The 24,873-nt window shown below is 45.7% G+C and overlaps 1 protein-coding gene and 1 long non-coding RNA gene across 2 annotated transcripts in view; both read right to left on the bottom strand.

Moving 5' to 3' along the window:
• The window catches only part of LOC107076083 (polymeric immunoglobulin receptor-like), a 226,532-nt gene that overhangs the window by 152,443 nt on the left and 49,216 nt on the right, over window positions 1-24,873 (bottom strand). The window lies entirely within an intron of this gene.
• LOC138224436 (uncharacterized) lies at window positions 1,471-3,502 on the bottom strand. Its single transcript, XR_011182935.1, has 2 exons — window positions 2,670-3,502; window positions 1,471-2,082 (listed from the first exon to the last, which is right to left on the bottom strand). It is a non-coding gene; the product is annotated as an uncharacterized lncRNA (long non-coding RNA).

Genomic DNA, 24,873 nt, shown 5'->3' with positions numbered 1-24,873 from the left:
TCAGGCACTTTCTGACAGTCCTGCTCAGACCAAACACCATTTGATCATCCATATTTCTTTTTCAGCTTCTCCTCACACACACTAAGTACTTTTCACCCAGTATTCAAACACCTTACACACCCTCTGGCAGACCTAACCTTTTCCTCAATTTTTCTTCAGTTTCCTTCAACCTTTTTTTCTTACTTCCCAACAAATAACACGGACACTCGCCAGGACAGAATCGGGCCTTACAGCACCGGATGGAGAATGCCTGTCCGGGACAGAATCGGGCCTTACAGCGCCGGATGGAGAATGCCTGTCTGGGACAGAATCGGGCCTTACAGCACCAGACAGAGTATGCCTGTCCGGGACAGAATCGGGCCTTACAGCGCCGGATGGAGAATGCCTGTCCGGGACAGAATCGGGCCTTACAGCACCAGACAGAGTATGCCTGTCCGGGACAGAATCGGGCCTTACAGCGCCGGATGGAGAATGCCTGGCCGGGACAGAATCGGGCCTTACAGTACTTACCCACAACTGCACGGTGCCTCCCCTGGGCCAGGGGAATTCCTGCTGGCTCGGCAAACTTACACTCAGGCTGTACTCGCTGGACAAGGGAGCCTCCCCACCACAGCACAAGAGAGTTGGGACTTTTGGAAAGAGGAGTCCTTACCTCTGATTTTGTGCACGGAATGCCGTCTCGGGGGCTGGGTGGGAAAGTCTTGTGTCGTTGGAGTACCCTGCTCGCAGTGCCAAATTGTAGAAACCAAGAAATTCGAGCCTGAAGTGTTCCTTCGTCCAGCCAAGCTTTATTGCATGCATACAAGGAACCACAATAAGCACCATAACAGTTATAGTACCTATCGTAGCTCAAAGGGGATATGGTCCTACAGAACTTATATATACACGTCCCCCCCCCCCCCCCCGTCTTTGATGTAACCGAAGGAAATAGAAACCTTCCTTTGTCATCAGGATTTTAGTGTAAACATTCACCATTTGGAGGTAAATACAGGGGGAGAAAGCCTCTGTGATCAAGCAGACGTGATGGTTACAGTTCGGCATGTAAAAGCTCCATCAAAGCCATGTTGAAGAAATGGCACAGAAAGGAGGAGCTGAATATAATGTGAAGCGTCTCCAGGTAACAGTCCAGCTGATTCCCACTGCAGGGGAGTCAGGCTGAAGAGAAACTCCACAGGAAGTAAAGTAAAGCCGTATCTGAAGATCTTCAAACAGCCATTTTACAACAACTGGCTTTTCTAACGTCCAGCAATCCCACAGAACACAGTCAAGTAAGATCTGAACATGTCAACAGTTATCTTCAGATGGACATTTTAGAATTAACAACTTGCAGTTTAGATTTACACACATGACATAATTAATGTGAGGCTGATCACCACTGCAGGGGAGTCAGGCTGAAGAAAACCCCCAGTGTGTCCAACGTCCAGCTATTCCACACAAAGCAGTAAAGGAGGATATGAATGTTGCAACAAATACCTTCAAATGGCTTTATTACAACAATTTGCATTTTAGATCTACACACACTGTCAAATATGACATAATTAATGTGAATATTTCTATGGAGCTAAAAGCTCCATAATGTGAGCTGCACGCTTAACAAACGAGTTCTTTAGTGAAGACTGTTTTCACTCAGTACAAAGCACAGAATTACTCAAATGACCTTTCATGTGGCATCACTGTCCAGTCTGTGTTAAAAGGGGAAAGAGAACAATTCCTCTGAGGTTTGTCCTGTTCTTGGTCTTTGTTTCTGCTCTCTCACTGTGTTTGCAGGACACTGCAGTCTGAACCCCTGTGTGAACAGAGCCAGAGTCTCTGCACAGGACAAGCAAGGGAAAATAAGGCTGGGATTCTTCCCACAGAAAAGCACAAAGAACCTCAGTTCTGCTTCAGAAGTGAAAGCAGATTCATCAGACAAGACAGCTGTGCGTCAGGAGTAACCAGGAGGAGCTGCTCCTGCTTCAGCAGACATGATCTCTGCAGTCAAAGAGCCTGCTGGCACTCAGTGGGGTCACATGATCAGGCTTCCTCTGTGACATCAAGCGCTGACATCACTCCCTCATCGCTCATGGTGGTCACATCACAGTCCTGTAAGAACCACACATGGGACTGGATCATCAAATACACAACAGCACTGCTACTACTGATTAAATTAAAGAATGCTAATGGACATCAAAGCAGTCGCCTTTCAGTTTCACAATTTATCTGTTACTGCTCAAGGGTCTAAAAAGAGCAATATGATCAGAAATGTAGTAACAATCACAAGCCCATGTAGAGCAGTTATTTCCATGCAATTCTGACACACTCGTATCCCAGTTATTCTTCATGACACAGACTCTGATCATGAGTGAGGAATGAGTAAACACTGAGGACTGTGAGCCCACGTCCTGCAGGTCAGACAGCAGCAGTATCAGACATGGCCGAGAGGAACAGAGAGCTCCTGTAGAGCTGCAGGCTGAGCTCATGGTCACGGGTTCGAGCCCGGCTCATGTCAGCACTTAACAGGCTGAGCGCTGTCTGGGGAAGAGCTGTGATATTTCACAGAAAATAACCGCTGATATAAACTTCTCATGAGGGATCAACCCCATTGTGTCCTCAGTCACAACCCCCATGATCGATTAACCCTTCAGAAGGTACAGAAGTTCACAGCCTGCAGGATTCTGGGAAGACTTCACCTGGACCTGCTGTGCTGCAGACTCATGGGCTCCAGCTGAAGACTGCTGCTTCTGTTCCTCCAGCTCCTGTTCCTCCTGGAATCCAGAAACAAGGCACATCAGCTCCCTGTGAGACAGCATGAGCCCTGATTCTGGGATCAGTCACAGCAGCCGAGGAAATGGAAACAGACTGACACCCCCACATCACCCCCCCGCCTGGGCCTGAACCCCTGACCCCTCCTGCCTGCATCCTCTTCCTCACCTGGACTGGACTGTGGTCATGAGGAGAGTGGACTGAGCTCAGGACTGGACTGTGACTGTGGGGAGTGGACCGAGCTCAGGACTGGACTGTGACTGTGGGGAGAGTGGACTGAGCTCAGGACTGGACTGTGGTCATGATTAGAGTGGACTGAGCTCTGGACTGGACTGTGACTGTGGGGAGAGTGGACCGAGCTCAGGACTGGACTGTGACTGTGAGGAGAGTGGACTGAGCTCAGGACTGGACTGTGACTGTGGGGAGAGTGGACTGAGCTCAGGACTGGACTGTGACTGTGGGGAGAGTGGACTGAGCTCAGGACTGGACTGTGACTGTGCGGAGAGTGGACTGAGCTCAGGACTGGACTGTGGTCATGAGGAGAGTGGACTGAGCTCAGGACTGGACTGTGACTGTGGGGAGTGTGGACTGAGCTCAGGACTGGACTGTGACTGTGGGGACAGTGGACTGAGCTCAGGACTGGACTGTGACTGTGGGGAGAGTGGACTGAGCTCAGGACTGGACTGTGACTGTGGGGAGAGTGGACTGAGCTCAGGACTGGACTGTGACTGTGGGGAGAGTGGACTGAGCTCAGGACTGGACTGTGGTCATGATTAGAGTGGACTGAGCTCAGGACTGGACTGTGACTGTGGGGAGAGTGGACTGAGCTCAGGACTGGACTGTGACTGTGCGGAGAGTGTATAAAGTATGAAATTATAAATATGATTAGACTGAATTTAATTTGTTTAAATTTATTCATTTACTAAAAAAATGTAAAGGTGTTCCAATTGCAGGTGTCTTATGCAATAACAGTGTCAGTAAAACTAACTTAGATACAGGTACAGTGTTTAAATAAATACCTTTTCAGAAACAAAATTGATCGCTTATGAACACTATAAAGTGAAGACATTTTTATTGTGTAAAAACTCTACTCACCTGTTTTTCTTCTCCCCCTGATCTGGATGGACAAAGCAGGAAATAAAATGTGAGATGTCAGATATCAACAATACAGATTGTCAGACCACAGCTGTGTGTCCTGAGCCTCACTCTCACCACACAGCTGGGCACAGCTGGCACAGCCTGCAGTGAACACTGGGCTCTACTGCACCACAGACATTCCAAGGTCAAATACACTGAGCTCATGATGATGATAATATTTATGAAACTTGATGCATTAACTGTGCTCTTCCCTTTGGAAAAGAGTGGACAAGCCCAATGTTACAAAAAATAGACTTTCAGACTTTTCCTGCATAGTTAGACTTGTGTTAATCACTTTTCTACACAAAGTGACACTTTGTGTGATTTCAGAACAAACTGGTGGTGACAGTGGACTACAGTCCACAGTGATCAGTGGACAGTAGCTGGTGCAGAATGTCTGAGGTACTTACAGTCCGCACACATCAGCAAGACAAGCCAGGAGACAACGAGGAGGATCTGACAGGGCAAGACCACCAAGCGCAGGTCTGTCAGAGTGCGGCGGCCTTTTTCTGAAACAGCAGTGAAGCTTAAAATCAGACCTTGTTATAACACACTGTCCTTCTATCCACTAAGATGTGAAATCCTCTGCATGTCTGAGTGTCTGCAGACGTGTCAGAAGGAGACAGTATGAGAGAGTAGCAGAGGAAACTCAGCCTGTGGCTCAGGGGCCCAGACTGAGGACTGATTGGAGGTGTTTGGGGGTGACTGATCACCAAACTGCTCTACATACATTCAGAGCTACAGGCTGGTAGAATCTGCTACATGTCTGTTCCACACTGATGTCTCCTTCACTGCAGGATCAGTGTTCAAGCACAGGAGCCCAGAGGAGCCTGTCCTGTGGGTCTTCAGCTGGACGGGTCACTTACCTGCCTTGAGGATGAGCTCTGCAGTGAGAGCAATGGCACTGACCGCAGGCAGGACTGAGGACCCCAGCACATACACCCCCACCTGAGCTCGGGCTGCAACACAGACAGCAGAGCTGGGAAAACTGATTCAGGTACTGACACAACACTACAGAGCTCAACACACTGTACTGTATCAGTGAACAGAGCACAGAGCTCAACACACTGTACTGTATCAGTGAACAGAGCACAGAGCTCAACACACTGTACTGTACCAGTGAACAGAGCACAGAGCTCAACACACTGTACTGTACCAGTGACCAGAGCACAGAGCTCAACAAACTGTACTGTACCAGTGACCAGAGCACAGAGCTCAACACACTGTACTGTACCTGTGACCAGAGCACAGAGCTCAACACACTGTACTGTACCTGTGACCAGAGCACAGAGCTCAACACACTGTACTGTACCTGTGACCAGAGCACAGAGCTCAACACACTGTACTGTACCAGTGAACAGAGCACAGAGCTCAACACACTACTGTACCAGTGACCAGAGCACAGAGCTCAACACACTGTACTGTAACAGAGCTCAGTGACCAGAGCACAGAGCTCAACACACTGTACTGTACCAGTGACCTCAGCACAGAGCTCACCACACTGTACTGTACCAGAGATCTACAAAACAATGTACGTTACCAGGGATAGCGCTGAATCGTTTATAGGCCTCTGGACTTAACAGAATCCAAAGAAAAGTCACTTCGCAGATCCGTCCCAGACCCCCTGTAATCAAATTGAATAATCACTGAAGCATACAGTGGAGTGCAGTCATTTGATAGGTCATAATGCTGGGACTTCATACACACTTTCTAACTAAGAGCACCCCTGAAGTAGAACAGTTAACTTGGGTGTCCGAATTGGGCGTTTGGGTCTGTCCTGCAGCGGACCGCTGTCCCGTCCGGGAGCAGTCCTGTCTGGCAACCTGTGTTTCCAGGACAGGCTCCAGGTTACCTCCACCTTTCCTGGGAAGAGCTGGCTTTCTGGTCATGGATGGATTTCACTGATGGATTTTGGACTGAGAAAATTCTGTGGACAACTTAGTCCACATTTTTAGCCAATTTCATCTGTGATTTCAAGTAACTATTCTGTTTTCTATGTAACAGATTAGACATAAATAAAGCAAAAGAGTTGGTCAGGTTATCTCACAGTCTTCATTTAGGACAGGGGTCACAAACTACAGTGTGTAAATCTGTGATAGAACAGGTTACACACCTGCTCTCGTTCCCTGTAAAATGCGTTTGTACTCAAGCCTGAACTACTAACGAAACAGTTATATGCGCTGAGTGGGGCCTGATTTACCCAGAGAGCAGATACTCTTACTTACCTCTGTCACTGTCTGGCACTTCGGACATCCAAAGCCAGGTCAACGTAATTAGGAGCATCAGCAAAACCACAAAAGTAATTCTCTGGCATAAAGCTGAAAGATGAGAAAATACTTAGAAACCTGCTGCAGCGATATGGAAATATATCTCATTCACAAAAGTATCACTTACTGTAGAAACAGGGAAAATCCCTGGGATCATGTGGTTTCATAAATTAAGAGCAAACTTACTACAGTACATGGTGCAGTGGGATTGTAATATCAGTTACTGTTACACAAGCTTTCCTCAGTTCTGGCTTTTATTTACAATACATACTGTAGCTGATCTCTATATTAGCCTTGGTGCAGTGGTAAGGGCTCTGTACTCAGAGCTGGAAGGTTCTGGGTTCGAACCCCCTGTGAGACTCTGCTGGTGTTCAGTGCTCAGACAGCTCCAGTAAGTACCCCTCTATGCACAAGGGTATGGATGACAGCTGCTTTGAATAAAAGCATTGTCCACCTGGACTGATACCCAGATAACTATCCAAGAAAAACTGCCAACAGCTACTTCAGTCCAGGAACTGAGGAGCTACTGTAAGTAACATAAGTGAAATCTCACTACACTTGATATATGTTTACATATATAACACATTCCAGTTACACACATACTGTAGCTGTGTTTCTGTTTTGTGTTCAGTCTAGGCCACCACCTTTTCCTCCCTGTCTATTTCAATGACACACATGCAACATCACACCTCCCCTCAGATCTTACCTGCCTTGACACAAGTCACTCCGATTCTGAGAACCCTGCACTAGAGAATCATTCCCTTGATTCCCAGTTGAGATTCAACACTTTTAAAGGTACGAGCTTACTTACATCCACAGGCTCCCCGTCGATCACAGCGCGGTTTAAAACATACAGCAACACATAAAGCTAGAGCTGCTACACCAACACCAGCTAAATAACCTGAAAAACAGAAAGGAAAACCAGGATGAGTCTGAGAGTGATCTAGGTGCTGATGACCATGCTAGTGTCATGCTAACAGAGTGACTGTCACAGTGCTCTCACACTCTGAAGAAATAAGATGGAATGCCTGCAGAGCACCAAGATGTGGGCGATACAATGATATTTTCTCGAGGAGCTAAACACCCAGTCAATTAAAACAAACTAAATGCAACTTAAGAACATTCTTTTCTGATGGTTATTACATGTTGTGATATACACACAGTGCATAAAAACTATTTCATAGATTCACTTTTTGAAAATAAAGGATGAGCAAAAATTACATTTCTGACAGAGGGCCATCAGGAAGCTGAAACGCAGAGAGTATAGGTATCCAACCAACTTCATATTTTAAGAGTAATTCCCTTCTTGCACATTCATCTCTAATCAAGACCAAAAAAGTAGTTTCCCAATACACAAAATGTAAAATATGTTTTTTCTTGCTTAGGTTTCTATTCAATTTGTTCACTAGCTACAATGTGCAACAGTGTCTGGGTGCTGTGACTCATATGGTGCTTGAAATATGTTGTAGGTTTTCAACTCATAATGAAGCTGCATTCTGTTTCTTTATCTTCAGTAATGTTTTGCAAGAGCTTTTCCTGGTTTGCTCATCCTACTGTATATAAAGTACTGCCAGACTCCAGGTCTTTCTTCCAGCTAAAAGCCCGGAGATCCAACAACATTTCTTGTGTCTCCACACATATTTAATCTAATTCGTACAGCACATACTGTACATCTCATTGTTTATCTGGGTACCAATCAGTTAACACACAACAAGTGACACGAGGTGTGGAGCAGACCGGCTGGAAATGAGGAAATGAGCTTCTCGCTCTGCAGTACATGTATGCCCGTTACAGCCAGCCTGCTGTTTGCCAGACAGAAAGTAAATGTGCAAACAGTGAAAACAGCGAAATTCACTTTTAGTCAAACAGGTCATTTTGTCTTGTCTGAAGGCACTCAAACAAAAATTCAAAGTAGTTTAGTCTCCGTCATGGTCATTGTGGATTATATTCATGAGAGTTTCATTGTCACTGACTAAGATGAAAAACAGGTCGTTGACGAACAGTTTTATCATAATTTTCGGGAACGAAATTAACACTGAACTGATGAACGGACGTCCTGACATTCTGCTACAGAATTTGCTGAAACACAGTGACAGTGGTTAGCACTGCCTCTCAGCGCTGGGCCAATTTGTTCGATTCCAAACCTGTCAATTGGTTTATTTCCTCCAGGTGCTCCAGTTTTCTCCAGGAGTCCAAAGACATCCTGGTAGAATAACTGGCTTCTGGGAAAACAGGCCCTGGTGTGAGTATGTGTCTGTGTTTGTGTTTGTGTCTGTGTGTGCCCTGCGATGGACTGGCTCCCACCCATGGTGAACCCTGCCTTGCACCATGACATGAGAGGTCTACTGGAGTACTTACCAATTATAAATAGTTGTGTGACAGCGATAAAAAACATAAAGGCCATCATACTAAACAGCAACGGATGAAAGGAAGCTGTAGGGAAAGAGCAGAGAGGAGTCATGCAGAGTATCTGTGTCTCAGTCAGTCAGCTCTCAGCAGCACGTGGACAGACAGGAGCTGCTCTGTCTCCTCCACAGCCCTGGTGTGCTGAGGTCACTTCACCCCCAGCTCCAGAGCTTCTGTCTGGGAGGTGCAGGACCTCCACAGAGAACGTGACACATGTACAAGTGCAGTCCTCACACCTTAGATGATCCTCAGCATAATGAAAAGGTTCATCTCATGGTGTCCAGCTACAACACAGACATCATTAAACAACTTCCTGTGTTTCACTGTGTCAGTATCCCTGTGTCCCTGGAGCTCAGAGCAGACTGGCTGCTCTCCTCAGGGCCCAGGGAAGAAACGTCCTTCAGGGCTTCACTGTGTCAGTGTCCCTGTGTCCCTGGAGCTGGGAGCAGACTGGCTGCTCTCCTCAGGGCCCAGGGAAGAAACCTCCTTCAGGGCTTCACTGTGTCAGTGTCCCTGTGTCCCTGGAGCTGGGAGCAGACTGGCTGCTCTCCTCAGAGCCCAGGGAAGAAACCTCCCTCAGGACTTCCTGCCTGTGCTGTCCATACACTCAGCAGGAGGGAGAAACAGTGAAGGTGAAGACCAGTGCAGAAGGTCTTCAGGGACAGAGGCTGTCTTCTCCTGAGCCACTTCCATGAAGACACCACTGCCTTTCGGGATCAATCCATGATTCCATGATGGAGGTCATCTGATTCTCTGGAATTCCACATTCCCAGGCAGGGTGGCAAGGAGCCCCATTGAGTACTGGGACAGAAAAACCCCAGTGATGGATCTGGGCTCCTGCTGACATCCTTTCCAAAAAGCCTGAATCAGGTGGGGGTCAGCACATGGGGTTATAGGAAGTGTAGAAGAACGTGGAGATCAGATAAGATCCGGAAGGTCTCAGACTTGCTTTGTTGCTGTTGATTAACCTCAGATGTGTTCCTACTAAGAACAGTTACTTAGAGCTCCAGGACAGGATTGGATACTGAAATGTAAGACTGGATTACATAATCAAGACTCACCTGTCATTACAGTCCCTTGTTATTAGGGTAAGAAAAAACTCGTACTTACATGAAAAATTAAAACTCTCAATTTCTAAAGTAACAGGGATTTCAGCAAAGGTTTTGTAAATAAATACAAACCCTCTGAACTGTAAAAGTTTATTTATGGTATACCGGTGTCCTGTCTTTGGCACAGTACTGGATACCATCTGAGTGTGAGTTATTTCCCTGTGAACCTCGCCCTGGGCTCTGCTGTCTGCGCGCCTGCGTGCTGTGACCTCCACCCACCTGGACAAGACACACACATCTGTCGAGAGGTGGGGAAAACATTTCCCACTGTGCTTCCGACAAAAAGTAATCCATCCTGCAGGAAGTGAGAACAGGGTGAAGGTTTAGGAATCTGCTGAGAGTCCACCTATACACTCTTACTCCTATGCTATGTCCCAGTGTGTTTGGGAGGAGCTGTGGGTGTCGCCAGATCAACTCGATTTCTCCTTGTGGGAGATAAAAGGTCGGCATGAGGTCGGTGTAAAAAAAGACTCAAAACTGCAAGTCGTTCTACCCAAGAGCGGTCGTCCTACCAACATCCCTCCAACAACACCAGAAGATCATCAGGAAAGGTACAAAGAACCCCAGAGTAACATCCAAGGAACTGCAGGTCACTCTCTTAGTCATTAGCCCTGGCTCAACTATCAGCCAATGTCTGAACAAGAGTGGTGCTCATGGAAGGATAGCAGAAGAACACTGCTGCCCAACTGCAGTACATCAGAGAGCACAAATGATCTACAAGGCTTCAGGAACACCGTTCTGTTGCCAGAAGAGTCAAAGCTAGAACTCTTTGGCCTCTATGAGAAACACCGCTATTGAGCAGAACTTCATCCCAACCATCAAGCATAGTGGTGGGAGTGTGATGTTTTGGGGCTACTCTGCTGCCTTAGGACATGGACAACTTGTCATCACGGACACAACCACGAATTTTGCATTGTGCCAGGAGATTCTAGAGGAGAATATCAGGGACCGGTGGCCTGACCTGAAGCTGAACCGAAAGTTGGTCTTGCAGCACGACAATGACCCGAAACATAGAAGCAGTTCTAAAAAAGAATGGCTGCAGAAGCAGAGATTTAGTTTTGCAAAGGCCTAGTCAAAGTCTAGACCTGAACTCCACAGAAGTGCTTTAGCAGCACCTGCGGCAGGCTGCTCTTGTAAGGCAGCCCCTACATGTCACAGACGTGAAGGAGCTGTGTGAGGAGGAATGGGAACGGGCTGAAATTCCTCAAAACCAATATGAGACTGATCAACAGTTACAGGACATGTTTAGTTGCAGTCATTGCTGCACAAAGGGAAGCCACCTGTTACTGAATCTAAAGTTTCACATTCGTTGTCACACATGAGTATTGAATGTTGCATCAGCTGAAGAAAATGATTGAAAGAGTATCATATTTTTTCATGTTTCATGTTGTCTCATTGGGTTAACATATTATCTATTATAAGGACGCAGTTTAATAAATCCTCTTAATGCAAATGTGGCTGCATAAGGCTACTGTCTAAGAAACTTGACTTAAAAGGAGCATCTTACTTCATCGTTTTACAGTACATTACCAAAACAGGGGATCTCAGGGGGTTTACAAACATTTTCTCAGCACTCTACATCACTGTCTTACTCCTCTTGGATAAACTGTCTTTTTCACTTGAAATAATTCGAGATGCAACCCTAAAAAAAAACGATCAGCCTTGTACTCTGTAAGACAGCCTGATGACTTTAGCTTTAGCTCTCAGATGACTCAACCTGATGACTTTAGACTTCAGCTCTCAGAATAAAGGCTACATTTACCACAAGGTTCAAAAACACACTCTAGGAATATTTATTAAGTCATTTTACAAGTAATTTACTTATAGTTTTTTTAAAGTAATTTATGAAGTAAAATAAGATTTCCAACTTTTTAATCATTCAGAGCACGACAGCCAGGGTCAGATGAAAGAAAACAGTCTGAAAAATGTAGTGAAGGTTGTAATCTAAAATGTAGTTTTAAATTTGCTTGTGGAACTTTATTAGGTGTCCTGGAAGAGGAAAAGCAGAATGTATATTCTTACTCTACAGACACTTGGGAGGGGCTCACTTTCTTGTCATGCTGCTAGAGAACGGATACACTTTTATTAGAAAAAAACCGAGAAAGAAAATTATACTGAAAACATGGCAAGTTTCATTTAAAGAATTTCCTCAAAAATGTTCTGCCAGATTTTAAATAGTATTGTCTTACCTTTTACAACAATCCCGAAGAGAGAGGACAGGAACACTAACCCACAGAAAAATCCAATAAATGCTTTGCCAGCTGTGTCCGGCGCTCTGGTTTTAAAATATTCTGCAAGAATAACTGGACAGGGATACATAGTTATACACCTCAGTTATCAATAATTCTTGCCTGATAAACATCTACATTATATTTATTAATGTCTACCAAAGCAAAACGTAATAAAACAGTGATAACTTTATTTGTATGTTAGGTTTTATAACTGAACAGCTACTCATAAACTGATTTTGGAGAATGTCTTACTTACCAGACATCACCACCGTTAAAAAGGCAAAAAACACAAACGGGACACTGAAACGTTTCAATATCCTCCCAAGGTTTCCTGGAAAAAAGACAAACATTTATTACTTTCCACTAGACAGCCATCCTCAACAATCCATCCATCCATTTTCTAACCATTTCAACCAATTCAGGGGAGCTGGAGCCTATCCTGGTAAGCAATGGGCACAAGGCAGGGTACACCCTGGACACCAGGCCATCCCATCAGCCCAGAAGCCCAGCAGCATGTCTTTGGACTCTGGGAGGAAACCGGGGCTACTAGAGGAAACCCACACGAACATGGGGAGAACACACAAACTCCACACAGACAGCACCCCAGGAATTAAACAGTGAATTTCTGAAAAACAGAACCGTCAATGTAGTGAGGTGACGGCTGCCTCTCCATCCACACCCCCTGTAAGAGAGACCCCCACTTGTACAGGACGCGCAGGGCTGAACACTTTATTCACTTTCTTTGTATGTTATTACTGCACTGTAATAAGCGTGCTTATAAGCGTGCCAGTAGTGCTGTGTGTACAAAGGTAATAAAAACAATCAGCTGAACACGTAAAGGCTAGAGAAAATGCCCCCTACAGAGAAGGAAAAAAGCACAGAAGCCGTGGAACCAAACCCAATTCTCTCAACAAGATATTACCAGCATATCAAACCCTTAGGGATACTGAGGCTTCACTGTACCCTGCACTGCACCTGCTGGACTCCTTCACCCCCCAGACTGGGAACAGACTTTCCCTCCTGGAGCACAGAGCCAACAGGAACCAGCTGCTGCCCCCACATTCCCTGAGCACACAGCTGACAGATCACTGCTCTTATCTCTGTGTTCAGCACACAGTGTTCAGCACATTCTCACTGCTGACAGATCACTGCTCTTATCTCTGTGTTCAGCACGGTGTTCAGCACATTCTCACTGTTGACAGATCACTGTTCTGATCTGTGTTCAGCGCAGTCTCACTGCTCTCACATGTAATAAAACTACTAGGACTTCCGGTTAGGATGTGGACTAGAATGGCTGTGTTACACAGCCCTGAAAATACTGATTTCTTTCTGATACATTAAGTTTCTAAAACAGTAATTATGGCCGAAGGGACTGTGATGAGATGCAAGAGAAAGCTACCAACTGTGGAAAATACACAGTCGAGGTAGATCTCAAGCTCCGAACATGATGGCGCAGACGTTAGTCTCCAGAAAGTACTGGAGGTACTCCCAGACTTCAGACGGGATCATAAACAGGAGATGAGCAAGGTGAATAAAAGACTGGACGGGATGGAGGGGTGAATGGAACAAGATGAAACAAGGCTGCTAACAGTAGAAACTGTGATAAAGCCGTTTTTAAGACGACAAAATTCTCTGGAAACAAAACTTCTGGACCTCGAAGGAACAGAGACAACATTCGAATTCACGGTATTCCTGAAGAATCAGAAGGACGCTGTATGATTACTTTCATTGAAAATCTGCTGAGGGGGGAACTCTTCTCGCCAAAGGACATGGAAATCAGAACTGACCGGGCGCAGAGCGTTCGCACCAAGACCCACAGGCCCAGAGCGTGAACCAAGTTCTCAAGTTACAGAACAAAAGAAGAGGTTGTGCGTAATAACTGTAATAAGTCTGTAATAAAAAAAAACATTCTACGTGGATCACGATTACCCCCGGCAGTACTTAAAAACACATCGGATACTACAAACTAAACAAGGTGCTGAAATCACAAAAAATAACATTTCAGATTTCCAGCGAGACTATGAGTTGTCTGTTTCACTCAGAGACAGAAGCCACGAAGGAAACAGCAGAGACAGGGTTCAAAGTTAAAGTTTTACCATGTCCAGAGGAGTGTGAGGGTAATCATGATCTACATAGAATTGTCAAACTCCAAATGCACAGCACACTGATTCAGCTCAGGGTGTAACAACTTCTGTCTCTTAGTTATCAGGGAATACCAAGGGGTTTCACATTTCAGACTCCTTACTGATTTTTCACAGTTTTTGTAAAGAAAGCTAAAATAAAACTTTAAACACTAAAGACAGGTGCAATAATGTTCTGCTACACTAGCATATGCTAAAGCAGAGCACTGGCTCGAGCTGGTCAGTAACAGCAGTCCTACACAGAGATTGAACAATCCATACACAACCTCACATTGACAGTCTGTTCTGACACAGGGTCACAGCGCACAGCTCAATATAAGGGACAGCAGCATCAATGTACTGTACCTTAAATACCAATCCCAGCAATACTGCCTACTGTTTGTACCAAGCATGCCTTTAATCTCTGCACCATTCAGTAGTACCTTTTTACAGGATCAAGCACGCACCTCCAGCTACCTGAAACTCACTCCCTGCCATTCTGAGAAATATAAACTCTTTTAAAGTATTTAAATCTAAAGATTAAAGACTTAATGTTTAGTCAGGCTTTCAATTAGTGTTTGCTTTTTCTCTATTTTCCACTCTTTTTAGCTCCATCGTTATTTCTGTTTAATATTATTGTTATTTTATTGTTTTTGCCCTGTGAAGTGCCAGAAATACTGCCACTGTACATGGGAACTGAAAGAAATCCTTCTTGTTGTAAACCTTGCAATCCAGGGCTGCCAGGTTTAGGAGGTGAAAAGAAGGTGGAGCCACCAGGGGGCAGCAATGAGACATTCCTTACACTACATTTGTACAAGGGAACCGGGGAATTAGCTTCACTGGTCGGTACAGCCTCTCCCACATAAGCCAAGTGGAGTTACAACAAGGTGTCTGTTCAGACACTGATGATTCATTGAAGAGTGAGTCAGGAAAATCTCAGAGAGAGAGTTTACACAGCCCTAAAACAAAGAAAACCAATTCAGGCTAAAGATAACAACAACCATCTGAGTTCTGGGCAACAGCCTCGGTCGTAGCTGTGTCAGCTGCTGGTACGAGGACGACAGTGTTTGACAGTTTGGCCAAATGGGTCTGACAGGGTGTGGGTTTTCCTCTATTACTAACGGGAGAAAGCAAAGACCTGCTGTATATTCGGCCTGGAAGATTACCGTACATTGGTGTGTTCTGATAAATGACTAGACACTTCTATGGGGACAATTTTTGGGCAGATTTCCCCATCATGTTACCATATCAGGGGGAGATCTGTCACAGGCGGCTTGAGCAGAGCGTTCAAACTGCTTACAGTAAGAGTGAGGGGAGCCCGGCTGCTAGAATCTCCTCTGATCCCTTACTTGTTCTGCATGAAGAGTACCGGCTGATGCCTTCGAAGAGGCATTTTAGAGTCCCTCAGTGCAGAAGCAACAAAAAGAGCAAAACCTTTATCTTACATTCAGTAACACACTCAGCAAATGAGTTTACAATAAAGGAGTACTGGTTTTTGACCAACTGTTATTAGATGTTATGTGCAACAATGAAGGGCATGTGCAATTATAGGGGCTTATGGTGATTGTGGGGGACTTTACTATGCACCCGTGTCAGTATAATGACAAATAAAGTTGAATTGAATGAGATTTGGTTCAGTTTTCTACTGAAGGGGCTAGATTGACCAAATGGCCTCTTCTTTATTGTCAGCTTTCTATGATTCTTACGTAAAAGGGGGTTTCTGTGTTCTGGGGTAAGGAGGCAGAGTGCATTTTGTCCTTTTCTAAGCCTTGGGCATTTTTACATTAATCAAATAATCACTGACAAGTTGCCCCATGAAATGAATTGTAGTAACCATGTTCTGACAAGGTTTCTAAATGTTAGAGAAGGTTGTGGTTTTAGTCTCTTTAAACCTGCTACTGTTTATTTTGTATAATTCTTATTATTATTTAGATGTTTTTTTTATTTCTTGATTTGTTTTATTTTTGTTTGTTTTTTTGTTTATTTTTGTTAAAATGTCTTTTTAAATAAAGCCAGGAGTCCTTATAATAAAGTTGAGGAAACTGTAACTTGGGAGTGTTTTGGGTAGAAACATCTACTGTACAACATTAACACTTCCCTCAAGATCTCACACAGCACAGGGTGCCGACACTAACCAGCAAACACAGGGACTAGAGTTTATGACATCTGAAGACTGTGGACTGGAGATCAGGAGCTCTTTCAAATGGGCTGAAGAGTTTACCTCCCAATGGCTCTCGACCCACCAGTAACACATGTGAGAACTCAGTCTCATGTCCCAGATCAGCTGCTCTGCTCTCACCTGGATACCTGTGTGAATAGGGGGCCATCATTGACACCAGCAGGATCCTCAGCACACTGACAGTGGCGCAGGTGACCGACTCCTGGAGAAAACCTTCAAAACACACAGAGCTCTCAGAACAGGGAAGAGCCCAAGATCAGTGTGGATAAGGACCTGACAGACTCACCCACCTTCAGTCTGGCCCCACAGGATAAAGGCTGCAGACAAGAGGAGCCCAGGAGCAACACAGTTCACCAGACAGCAGTACCACCCCCTGCTGGTCTCACCTGGGACAGGAGACAGGAAGGGTTTTAGACAGTTAGTGGGAAAAACTTGGAAGTATAATGTGAAAATGTATAATATCCTGTGGAATTAATTAATATATTAAGGGGTTCATGTCATCAGCCCACTGGATAAAGGAACATTCCACAGGATAAGGAATTCGGATGTCTGATGATATGCAGAAGATGTGCCTAGAGCTTGGTGTTCACCACACTGGTATGAATAAAGCTGTTTCAATCTGCAAAGTGCATGCTGGGACATGACGTCAGCTGCCTACTGGGAATAAGAGCAGGTTCCCTCTATCTGTAGGTTTGTCCTGAACTCTGCTCATAGTCCTTATTACTGCAGATGTGTGCTGGGTATAAGACAATTTTACACTTTAAATGTCATTAAGATTGACGAATAAATACTGACAATTAAATTGAGCATCAAGCGCCTCTTTGGGAGCAGAGATCAGTGTCAGCACCAGAGGTGCAGTTACAACACGAGAACACTAGAGGGCACTGCAGCACTGCAGGTGACACAGTACAGTTAAACCTCAACTGTGGCTGAGCAGGCGGCTGATGGAGGGTCTCAGGGCAACACAATAGCAATCAGAGTCAAAAGTTTCTTTCAGCTCTGGTGAGGATTTTAAGCACAGGCAATGTAGGATGTTGCAGACTATTAGATGCAGCATGAAATGAGGTAAAAGCTGAACTCACGGTTCTGGAGCAAGAACTGGTATGTTGGCACGCTGGTCAGGATCACGACTCCCAGTGCAGAAAGAGCCAGAAGCAGGATCCAGATGTGAGCTGTGGAAAACCCTGGGAAGAGCAGAGGAGAGCAGTCAGCAGGAGTGAGGCCGCGCTGGGCCAGTTCGCCCAGTAACCACAGGAGGTAAAAAGACAGGAGAGTCTACAGCACAGGCCTGCAAGGGCAATGCTGTGTCTCCATGGCTGTGGAAGAGCTGTCAGAGTGTGGAGTCAGGAGTGGGGCTGACATGAGTGCTGAGAGAAACATCACGACACTCAGCTTCAGCTCAGTGCCACACACACAGGGCTGAGTCTCCAGCACAACCACTTCAATAATATCACAGTCATGTTCTCCTAAAGCTTTTATTAACCCATGTGACGAATATAACACAAATTAACTGTTTTTTTTAACTTAAACAGTTTGCCTCTCCAAGAATAAGCAGCTTTATGAAGCTGCCTCTCTGTATATTTTAGCTGGTATATCAGCTAGTAACTGTAACCAGTTCACCAGTCTGAATCGGCCTTTCATGCTCCTGATGAGCAGGAGGAACAGACACCAGGGCAGTACTAGCAGGGCAGTTCACTCAGGGGGTTGTTCTCACTTTCAAGACTTCTCACTTACTCAGCTGTTCCAGCTCTGCTGTCGTGTTTGCGGAACCCGAGTCCGTGTGGACTCTGCACATGTACTCCCCCTTGTCTTCAGTCCTGACGTCCTTCAGCCGGAGAGAGAAGTTTCCTCTGGGAATCTCCTGAGGGAAGAGCTCCGCTCGGCCCCGGTAGCTCTGGTGCTGGGACTCCGGCCTGCTCTCCCCCTCGGAGAACAGGAGTACCAAGGCTTCAGAGTCTGTCCTCACCCACTCCACCTCCAGCTCCTGCAGGGGGACATTCGTGTCCACAGAGCAGCTCAGCACCACCTCCCCTCCAGGGTAGGACCCAACAGCACGATCAGCTCCAGTCACAACTAGACGCTCTGAAACACAAAAATAAGGTTGACGAGCGCACTCAGCTCTGGTGTACATTAACTTGTGGTTTATCAAGTATATTTAGTTCCAGATCTTTTTCGATTTTCTTTGCAACTTCCAAGATAAAAATATAAAGCCTTACTACTCTTACTACTCTTACTCTTAAGGAGTAAGACGAATAGGTGCAATCTAACTGAAACTTTGAAGAATAGGATCATGTGTGGTTTCCTTTAAAACCTCAAACAGTATTCTGGCTTAGCACTTGCAACGTATTTCCTCCTGCTGAGGTACAGTACCACCTGGGCGCTCTAGTTTACTAACTGTAACAGAATCTATATGGATCCCTGTTATCGCAGAGGAAGCTTGGTGGTCCTAATACTGATCCTTGTGGTACGCCAGTCTTTCAGAGGTCTGTTATAACAATAGGTTTTTTGTCACTGTAAATAGATACACTGGGTGATCATTACTCAATGAGTTTGATTATTGGTTAATCCCACATTCTATATACAGGGCTTCTAAGGGGGCTGGTGGGAGTAGAGTTTGGAGGGTAGTTAGCTACAGAGCTGTGGAAATAAAGTCCACTGCCCTTTCTCTGTGGCCAGTTCAGGGTGATGTTTATCATAGAGCGCAGTTTCACTTCTGTATCTCTGTGTTCTCCAGAATAACTCGACTTCCTGTTTCCCAGAGAGGACGATATCCGTGTTCCCAGCTCACCCAGCTCCTTCAGCTCCACTCTGGTCTCACCGGAGCCCTGCGCCGTGTGGACGGCACACCTGTACACTCCTGCGTCTTCGGACGTGACGTTGGCCAGCCGCAGAGAGAAGTTTCCTCTGGGAATCTCCTGAGGAAAGATCTCCGCTCGGCCCCGGTAGCGCTGGTGCTGGGACTCTGGCCTACTCTCCCCCTCGGAGAACAGGAGCACCAGGGTGTCTGGATCTGTCCTCAGCCACTCCACCTCCAGCTCCTGCAGGGGGACAGTGCTGTCCACAGAGCAGGGCAGCAGCACCTCATCCCCAGGCCTGGCCACTAGAGGCTCCCTGGAACCCTGCACAGAGAAACCTGGGACCACACATTAGACAATGAGATCAAGTTCAAGTTCAAGCCTATTGTCATTATGCTCATACACAAGTACAGTATACGGTGTAACTAAATGCTATTGTAAGGTAAGTAGTACAAAAAAACAACAACAATACAATTGTATAAGAAAAGAAAGGCAGTGTGCAAAACAACAACAATCTCCAAAATAACAACAGGTAACAGGTAATGTGCAAAACAACATCCGTTGTGCAAATTCATACATCAACAGAATGAAATAAAGGATAGAAAATTATGGGGAGTGAGCTGCTTGACATGTGAGGTGGATGTAGATTTCAATATGTGTTTGAGTTTTTGGTATGAGAGAAGGCACTGTGAGGTTCAGATCGTAGGTGAGAGAGGCTGGGAGTTTAATAGTTTGATAGTGCGGGGGTAATCACTGTCTCTGAGTCTGGTAGTCCGGACCCGAATGCCCCGGTACCGTTTTCCAGATGGTAGAGGGTCATACAGTCTGTAGCTGGGGTGTGTGGGGTCTTTGATGATGCTTAGAGCTTTCCTCAAGCACCGTCTGTCATAAATGTCCTGTTTGGATGGGAGGGCAATCCCAGTGATGGACTGGGCAGTTTTCACCACCCGCTGTGGGGCTTTACAGTCAGCAATACTGCAGTTGCCACACCACACTGTGATGCAACCTGTCAGTGTGCTTTTTGTAGTGCATCTGTAAAAGTTAGTGAGGATCTGGGGACATACAGTATCTTAGCGTTCTTCACCCGTCTTAGGAGGGTCTTAGGACCCTCTGTCCAATCCTCTGTCTGGTCCAATCAGTGAGGACCTGTGTTCATGCTGCTGTCCTGACTCTGGGCTGTACAGTCTGGACAGTAAACTGACTCCTGACTGCTGGGTCACTAGAGACCCCAGGGCTGTGTGTGAGAGGAGGGGTGCTCACACTGCTGTCCTGACTCCGGGCTGTACAGTCTGGACAGTAAACTGACTCCTGACTGCTGGGTCACTAGAGACCCCAGGGCTGTGTGTGAGAGGAGGGGTGCTCACACTGCTGTCCTGACTCTGGGCTGTACAGTCTGGACAGTAAACTGACTCCTGACTGCTGGGTCACTAGAGACCCCAGGGCTGTGTGTGAGAGGAGGGGTCCTCACACTGCTGTCCTGACTCTGGGCTGTACAGTCTGGACAGTAAACTGACTCCTGACTGCTGGGTCACTAGAGACCCCAGGGCTGTGTGTGAGAGGAGGGGTGCTCACACTGCTGATCCCCCTAATTCAACCTCAGAGCCGGTTTCTCTCTGCTCCCCTGGGCTGTGTGCAGGTGGAGGAAGTGTGTATAAAGATGTGTATGAAGAGCTCGGGGATGAAAGGTGTTTTATTGCTGCAAGTATTGTTATGGAAGAAACAGGGTCTGTACCTTCAGTGCCCAGTCCTCTCCACACAGCGGCCAGGAGTCCCAGCACAATCAGTGTCCTCATCTCTCCTGAGGGTCCCGGGTTCGACAGGACTGCCGCAGAGCCAAGAGGTTTCTGCAGAGCTGGATATACAACATACCAGCTCATGTTAGTATAGGGTGATAATCACTGTGATATGATTTAGAAAGTACAGCAGCCTCTGGGTAGCTGTGACTGTTTACATGTCCTGATTCCAGTCAGTTTGATTGAACTCTACTAACAATCTACTGTATATTGATGTCTTTTCTGTGAGAGCTTGTCTAGAGAAAGTATCTGGAAGAGGTGGACAGACTCTAATCTGCGCAACCTGTGTGTGTGTGCCCTGCAAACACTTCCACAGCCCAGCAAAGGGCACAGGGTCTCCTGCTGTTAGTTCAACCAGCTCAAGACCCCTGTACCTCCCATGAGGAGGCTGAATCGCTTGTGCTGCATGTGTAACTGAGACCCTCTGTAGGCTTAAAATACACATACAGTATGTACAGTATAAACAATTTCTAAATATAAGAACATGGAAGCTGTTTACCTTTACCTCATTTAATCAGTTTTTGTTAACTGCCATTGTATTATGTACTTGTGAACATGCAATATGTACTCTTGCATGTATTGCATATATTGTGTTGTTACAATAAAAAAACAAAGACTCTTCCTGCGTGTGTGACTGAGACCCTCTGTACCGTGAGCGCGCAGCCAGGCTCAGAGAGGGCGAGGGTATTAAATCAAGAGCACAGCATGAATTAGATACTCTTTATGAATTATTGTGAACTGAATATAATATAATGCTCAGCTTTACAAAACTATGAACCATAACAGGAATTTTATTAATAATAGCAATAGTATTAAAGCATGCTCTGTTACCACGTTCTCCTATTTAGTTTTATTTTGTGATGCACAACGTAACTGACGGCTATTTGTACTACTGTAATAGCAATAATAATCCTGTGTTTTCTCCCTGATCCTTCAGTGAACAGTGATATTAATGTTTCTGCATTTTATAACTAGCTGATGCGCTGGTCAGAGCACTGGAGAGGAAATCTCAGATTTGATAAAATTACAACTCTGTGTGTTGATTTACAAAAGGGATTGCTGTCATCAAGGAAAAAAAATCATGTAATTACGAGATGGTACATTCTTGCTCACTGTATGTGATCATCACATGACAGCACAATTGTTATACAACACCTACATTATCATTATCATTATCGAACTTCCAGTTTTCAGGAGAGGAATCAATTGCATGGGATACTCGTTCTTGTTTCAGGATAGGAGTGTCTTCATGGTTAAAATTGAGGCACAAACTGAAAGACTTCATCAGTAGAAAGGAAATCTGGGTGCATTCTGCAGATCTGGACATGCTCGCGGACACTGAATGTCACAGACTGGAAAGCTGGGTGTTGGACACCAGGTGTCGACACCATCCAGTCTTTTCTGAAACCCTTCAGCTGCCTGACGCTGAGGTCCTTCATAACAGCGTCGAGCTCAAGTGTGTGAAACCTCACAGCCCCTGAGTGGAGCCGCAGACCTGATTCCTGTGGTGTTTATTCACCGTCCTTTCGGCCACATGTCTCGGTGAGTCACCGCTCTTCAACTTGTAAATACAGCGCGCACTCGACTCAGTTCATTAAATATTCTGTATAACAGGTATTAAACTAACAGCGGCAGACTACAGTGACGTTTATACACACTATATGAGCAGTATATCTATATAAACGAACCGAGGACGAGTCTTACTCACCCCTCCGGCTCCAGGCGCTGAACTGGGCTGCGCCCCGTGAACGCGCACAGGTCTGCTTTCAGTTTCGCTCTGCGCTGTTCTGAGCTGCTCTGTTGCGGCCCAGCAGGCAGAGAGAGTCCCGGTCCGAGTCCAGCAGAGTCAGCGAGCGCGATAGCGAACACACTGGAGCCGCGAATATACTGGAGACCCAGCACAGCGCGAATCCGGCTTTCAGCTGGGTTTTAAAATAATAATAATAATAATAATAAACGCCTAATACTAATATACAGTAGCACATTTCTGGACACTCCACTCAGAGCTCTTTACAGGTAATGGGGATCCACTCCCCCCCACCAGTGTGCAGCCCCACCTGGATGATGCTCCAGTCCTCTCACACACACCAGCTCTCAGTGGGGAGGAGAGCAGAGTGATGAAGCCAGTTCAGAGATGGGGGTTAGTAGGAGGCCATGACTGGTAAAGGCCAGGGGGGAATTTGGCCAGGACACCGGGGTTACACCCCTACTCTTCTTGAGAGACACCCTGGGATTATTAATGACCACAGAGAGTCAGGACCTCAATTTTACACCTCATCCGAAGGACGGCACCTGTTTACAGTATAGTGTCCCCATCACTATACTGTTGCATTAGGACCCACACAGACCGCAGGGTGAGCGCCCCCTGCTGGCCCCACTAACACCTCTTCCAGCAGCAGCCTTAGCTTTCCCAGGAGTCTTCCTTCCAGGTACTGACCAGGCTCACACCTGCTGAGCTGCAGGGAGATGCTAGCTGAGAGCTGCAGGGTGATATGGCTGCTGGAAAACACATTACATCAGTCATTACAGAGACTAGTGAGCAGGAAGGGCTGCTTCACAGCACAATTCATGGGAACTCTCGCTCTCGAACAAAGTCTCTATTGAACCATCAGTTCTGACTGATCATAAAGCCATTTAATAATAATGACCCTGGAATCTCTAGTTCTAGCTTAAAAAATTAAGAATATTACAAGGACTGGAATTAAACTCAAAGTTTTATAGTCAGAATTGGGAATTTATGAGGTGGAAGATAAGATCAGCAGCTGTCAGAAGTCAGGAAGCTGCAAACTCCCACAGAGTAAAGGAAGAGGAACTTCATGAACGAGGACGGTTTTCTTTTACTGGTTGATTTTTATACAGTAGGGCCTCTGATACAATTGAACGTTCCTTTTCCAGACTGTTGACTTCTTTGGTTTGGGTAAATATTTTAAAGGGTAATTAGAACTGTGTACAACTGAGGGGATACTGTAGTTCTATTAAACTGGTTTGGGATTTGGAATTGGAAATTCAGCCCATTTCTGTTCCCAGTGGTCACACAGGTTATGGCTGCTCATATTACAAACTGATGGTTCTGGGTCTTCAGATACAGGACAGAGAGATCAAGTGCTCACAACAATCTCTATAGGAAACCACACACACAGGCTGATCAAGCCAATCTGTGCTGAGAACTCCTTTGCTCTCTAGATGGTCTTCCTTTTAATATAAAAAAATGTAAATTGCAGATATAGTATTTTGTTGTTACAATAACAAAATAATAATAGTCTGCTCCTGTGCGTGTGACCGCGACTCTGTACCGTGAACGCGCAGCCAGGCTCAGAGAGGGCGGGGTTATTACATCAACAAGACAGCATTAATTAGATACTGTTTATGAATTATTGCGAACTCTAATAATGCTCTGGTTTACAAAGTTATGATCCATAATAGCAGTATTATTAATGCTAGAAATGATATTAAAGCATGCTCTGCAAAAGTGTTCTCTCATTTAGTTCTGTTTCTATTTTATGACGCACGATGTAACCGACAGCTGCTTGTACTAATACTGATAATAATCTATTAATAATAATCCCGTGTTTTCTCCCTGATCCCTCAGTGATGGTGTGGAAAGCGGTGAACACTGATACAGTATAAATGTTACTGCGCTTTACAATCAGCTGACGCGCCGGTCAGAGCACTCGGGTGGAAATCCCACATTTTTTAAAATAAAATTACTACTCTGACGGTGTTGATTAAATCATCACCGGGGGAAATATCAAGTATAAAACAAGATGCCGGGAGATTCCGAAGTGTTGGGCTGAAACGTGTCACATTCTCGAGAGTCCTGGGGATTTTCCAGCTGCTCTGATACGGGCGCTGGAGGGACTTCAGCAGCTCCGACATTCGCTGACATTGTGCCAAAAGAAGAGCGTTTTCCCTCGAAAGCTCAAACTCCTGCTGTTTCCAGGTCTTTTCTGAAACCCTTCAGCTGCCTGACGCTGAGGTCCTTCATAACAGCGTCGAGCTCAAGTGTGTGAAACCTCACAGCCCCTGAGTGGAGCCGCAGACCTGATTCCTGTGGTGTTTATTCACCGTCCTTTCGGCCACATGTCTCGGTGAGT

The sequence above is a fragment of the Lepisosteus oculatus genome, chromosome 21, assembly GCF_040954835.1.
Source record: "Lepisosteus oculatus isolate fLepOcu1 chromosome 21, fLepOcu1.hap2, whole genome shotgun sequence".
Taxonomy (NCBI): domain Eukaryota; kingdom Metazoa; phylum Chordata; class Actinopteri; order Semionotiformes; family Lepisosteidae; genus Lepisosteus; species Lepisosteus oculatus.
Note: the sequence above shows the minus strand (reverse complement) of the source record. Positions and strands in the feature narration are given on the sequence as shown.